Below are 5656 nucleotides of genomic sequence, written 5' to 3' on the forward strand. Positions count from 1 at the left end.
CAGCTGTAAGAAGGAATGAAGTCCTGATGCAAGTGATAACATGAATGAACCTGGAGGACATTATGTTGAGTGAAAAAAGCCAGAAAAAGCAGGACAAATATGGCATGATCTCACGATTATGAATTTAAAAATGAGAAAACTTGTGGAATTATTACCTAGAATACAGGCTACCAGAAGATAGAATGAGGATACAAAATGGGGAACTGATGCTTAATTTGTGCAGAGTTTTAAAATAAGGTTGATTGTAAATGTTTGGAAATGGATAGAGGTGATGATACTACATCATCTTGTATATAAATAACAGCCCTGAATCATGTGTGTGATTGTCATTGAAAGGGGAAGTTTAGGGTCGTGTATATCACTAGAAGGAAAGCAAAAGGATGAAATAAGAGACTGTATAACCTAGTGAACTCCATTGTGGATGAAGGTGGTTCATAGTACAACTACGACAATGTTCTTGCATGAATTAGAACAAATGTATGTCACAACTACAAGGTGTTAATAATAGGGTGATGTATGGGAAAAATGAACCTATTGCAAATTATAGACTATAGTTAATAGTAATATCTTAATGTTCTTCCATCAGACTTAACAAATGTACCACACCAAAGCTAAGTGTCAATAATAAGGGATATAAGGGGTAGGGTTTTTTCTTTTTGTAGCTATTAAAATGTTCTAAAATTGGTTGTGGCAATGAAAGCATGGCTCTGTGATTATACTGATAGACACTGATTTTACACTTTTGATGAACTATATGGTGGGTGAATAAAAATGTGTTGGGGAAAAAAAAAAAAGCTTGAGTAGATAGCAGACAAGGTAGACTTGGGAGCAAGGAATATTACCAGGATCAAAAAAGGTAATTTCATAATAATAAGGGGATTAATTAATCAAGAGAAGATAACAATCCTGGACATTGATTCACTTAATAAAAACTTGAAAATACACAAGCAAAAACCTATAGAACCTGTGAGAGAAATAGAAAAATTCACAATTATAGCCGGGGTATTCAAAACCTCTCTCTCAATGACTGATCAAACAAGTAGATAGAAACAGTAAACTTGAACAACATAATCAACCAACTTTGCAGCCAACAAGATAGGTGCATACAGAACATTTTTCAAGGTAGAATATATTCTGGGGGCATAAAATAAGTCTAAATAAATTTACAACTATTCAAATAATAAAAGTATGTCCTTTGACCACAACAGAATTAAACTACAAATCAATAACAGACATCTGTAAAATCTCCAAATATGTGTAAATTACATAACATATTCCTAAATAATCCTTGGTTCAATGAAGAGATCAAAAGGGGGATTATGTGTTTGAAAAAGAATAAAAATGAAAACACAACATATTGCAATTTGTAGGATGCACCTAAATCAGTGATGATTGGGAAATGTATAGAACTAAAATGCCTCTGCTATAAAGACAGGTCCCAAATCAGTGACTTCAGCTTCCCACCTTAAGAAATCAGAAAAAGAGCAAATTAAACATAAAGTAAGCAGACAAAAGGAAATAATAATCTAAGTAGAAACTAATGAATTAGAAAACAGAAAAGCAGTAGAGAAAAAAATGAATGAAATCAAAAGCTAGTGCTTAGAAAAGATCAATAAAATACATAAACCTTTTGCCAGGCTGATCAGAAAGAAAGAATGGAGAGAAGAAGAGAGAGAGAGAAATTACAAATTATCAATATCAGGAATGGAAAAGGTGACATCACTACAGATAATGCATATTTTAATGAATAATAAGGGAATTTATGCCAACAAATTAAAAAACATAGATGAAACAGAAAAATTCCTTGAAAGACAGACTACCAGTATTCACACAAGATGAAATAGATAAGCTGAACAGATTTTTACCTATTAGTGAAACTGAATTTGTAATTATAAGCCTTCCCACATATAGAATATTATTCAGCCCTAAGCAAGAATGAATGCAATATGGAATAAACTTGAAAACATGATGAGTGAAATAAGCAAGGCACATTAAGGGCAAATACTATATGATCTCACTTAAATGAAATATCTAGAAATAGCAAAGCTTTAGAGACAAAGCAGATTAGAGGTTACCAGGGGATGAGAGGAGGGGAGAGGAGCAAGTTCTTGCTTGGATGGTAAATTTTGAAAATATTTAAATAAAATTAATTTTCAAAAGGTTACAGATGACTGAGGCTGAAAGTATTAAAATCAATCTTTCAAGTTTCCTCAGTAAAACAGCTGACATCCACACGAAGTCTGACTCCAAAGCCCTTGCTTGTCCCACTAAACAAAAGAGCTGATACTTCCACTGTTCTTTCTGGAAGGATATGTGAGAAAACATCACACAAATGCTTGAAGAAAGCAGTCCAGGAAGGTGATTATTTTCATGTCATTGAAGTTCCCTTTCCTGTTTTCAACGAATCTACTCCCCTCCAGCATTTAATCTATTGTCTCCCTCTCTTGAGCTTTGTGAATAAAGTAGAAAGTCTTAGTAAGATACAGCAACTTCATATGTAACCTAAGTAGGAACTAGAAATCAATAGAAAACCACATTCTAAAAAAGGAAACATGAAAAGGGGCCCGATTATAACAGCAGCAATTTTACCCAAACTCATATGTTAGTTCTAGTATCCAAATATAGTCTCTACTAAAATGGACCAGGACTCTAAAGAAAATAATAAACCACACAAAGTTTTGCATTATATTTGCTCAGGAAAACCTGTCCAAAATAACTTTAAGAAGAAAGAAACCCTTTTGTAGGAGGAAGAGATTAAATGGAATTTTAATGCACTTGAAGCAGCTTACATTTGCACTGGATTCATTTACATCAATTTAGACAATTTTAAATTATCATTAATTTTCAAATGTTAATTGTTTCTACTTAGATTATTATCAGAACAATGTTTCAAAAATCCTGAAACAAATTAAGTTTCTAAAGAATAATTAATGTATACTTTTTATTAAAGTGAGCTCTACTGTGAAGTTGAGCCATCTCTTTTTCCTGGGGTACCAAGAATTATAGAATACTGAAAATATAGTATATATGGAAATGCAATATTAATTTAGACTTATTCTTAGCTCCCAAATCTAGCTAACAAGGTATTTCACTGAGAAAAAGTATTTCCTTTCTTTAACAGGAAATTCCTATTTCTCATTTCATATCATCTTTCAGATATATATGCTTGTTTTCTCCCTCCCACAATTCCTTAGAAGATAGCTAAATTCATGACTTTGAACAGGTAACATTCAGGGTAGGTCTGGAACATCCTATTATTATCAGAAAATAAGGATGCTTGCAAAGATGTTCGGAACAGTGCTGAAAGGTCAAAAGAACTAGCTCACAGGAGCCCCCAGTGGCTAATTTCTGACATTTTGAGCACCAAAAATATTTGTTATAACTAATTGAAATTTAAGACTGTAAAGGCCATGAATTCATGAGACTTGAAAGAAAAATGTTAATAAAAATACACAAATACATAGGTGTAATAAAATAGAATGAATTTAGTAAGTACAACATGTAAATATTTATATATGTGGATTTCCTTTACATTAGAAGACGACACGTGTGTGTGTGCACGTCTGTGTGCATATGTATATGTAAATGGTTAGATAGATAAGATATAGATTGATAGATAAGTAGATAGAGCCCTCTTTTCTTCCAGGTCTTTACTCAAAGTCAGCTTTAAAAGAGGTCCTCCCTGTCCACATGATCTAAAATTTCAATCTAGCCCACCACTCCTTCCTACATGTTTTTCTCCTTAGAATTTACTCTTACATATTATATATTTTACTTATACATCTTTTTTATTGTCTGTCTTCTGCATTAGAAATTGGCTCTCTGAAGGCAGGACTTTTGTCTTAGTTAACTAGTGTATCTCCACTGCCTACATTAGAACAAAATCTAGCAAAAACAAAACAAAAAAACAAAAGCCTTTTAATGGACAAACATATCTTCTGCTTAATCAAGAATGATTAAAGAAAACTCTTATATATGACAAGCAAAACTTGCACAAACTATACCAAGACAGAAAGATGTGTTCCAGCATAATAACCAGATTAAAAAAGGAGCCCAACAGTTAATCAGCATTGATCACACACCCACAAACCAAGTGGAAAGGGTTTCAACAGTGTGCTCTTAATGAATTAGCCCATGTCCTAAAGAAAAGTAAACACACAAACTCAAACCCTTATTTATTAGGACATGAAATCTCTAGATGGTCCTACTAACTCTAAGATATTAAGAAAACATAAGTTTTCAATAATGCTAAAAGATCAGGTCAATAAATCACAATAAGACAATGGTTTGTATATTTGCAGCTAAATAAAATTTAGCACCTCAACGTGAAGGGAAATGCTAGATTGCAAATACAAACAGCTTCGTTAAAGACATGGGTGTAAAAGATTATCAACGTTACAAGTGAAGCTTAACTGTAAAAACAGAAAATCGACCAGTGGCTTGGGTTTATGTCACCTTGGAGGAAGAAACCAGGTGCCATACTTTCATTCAGGGAGCTTTCTGAAATGTGTTATTACTAAACCCTTAGAAGTATTAAAATAAGTATTCCTATACACCCAGGAAATGTAAGACAAAATAAATGACATAAATTTAGCTTATGATTCTAATATATTTTAGATATATAAATAAAAGTTTGGCAGTGTTTTATAATCATTATATTTCTGTTCAAACTTTGAAGTATTGAGAAAAAAATCAGTCATACTAAATCTGTACCTTAATTGTTTTAAGGGAATTTGTTTTATCGAAACTTGAGAAAAGTCATTTTCAGATTTTATTAGTTTAAATTGACTATTAAATAAATTATTTTAGTAGCCATTGTTTTGTACCATGCACATATCTAGATCCTTCATTCTTTCTTAATTCATTTATTCTGATGTTTCTATAGATGCAATCCAGACAATGCCTAAGATTCTAACTGGTTCTAATTGTTCAAGGTGACTAAGTTTCCATATCACCAAAGTTTACCTCCCTACATTTGTTCAGATAATACAGGAATATATTGCCCCATACCTTCATGGTTCTCATTACTCTGAAGAATGGCAATGATTTATTCTCTCAAGATTTTAGGCTCCAAGTGCCTTACTTTTACCATTAGTTGAAAATGGCTGATCTTTTCTGTCTTCCAGGAATGTCTTTGTCTAAAAATTCAAGTTCCAAAGAAGTCACCTATGAATTTCTTAAACCAAGTTTTCAGACCACCCATAAAATACCTCATTTACAATTCTATTTTATTACAGTCTATGAGACAATATGATTGAACCCATATTGAAAGCAGAAAATCAAATAATTCCTTTAAAATGAAGAAAAGCCATTCATTAAACCAATGGATCCATTATTCTCTTACTTTGCCATTCTCTTTAAATGCCTACGGTAAGGTACTGCTCAAATAATTTTAACTCCTTAAAGGAAAGCTTGTATTACTAGATGAGTTTTCAAAAATTCATCCTTATTGTGAAACAAACCAATAAAAATGAAGTTAATTTTTATCAATAAATATGTAATATTATTTTGGCTTTATGAAGACTTAACTCACATATACTTGTTATATCATAAGGTTTCTTTTCAGGATAATTACATCATGTAAAAGATTAAGGCTTTCTCACAGTGTACAACAATCAGTCAAGACTAATTACAAGAAGCAAAACTCCAATTCAAC

The sequence above is a fragment of the Choloepus didactylus genome, chromosome 27 (genome assembly GCF_015220235.1).
Source record: "Choloepus didactylus isolate mChoDid1 chromosome 27, mChoDid1.pri, whole genome shotgun sequence".
Classification (NCBI taxonomy): Eukaryota; Metazoa; Chordata; class Mammalia; order Pilosa; family Megalonychidae; genus Choloepus; species Choloepus didactylus.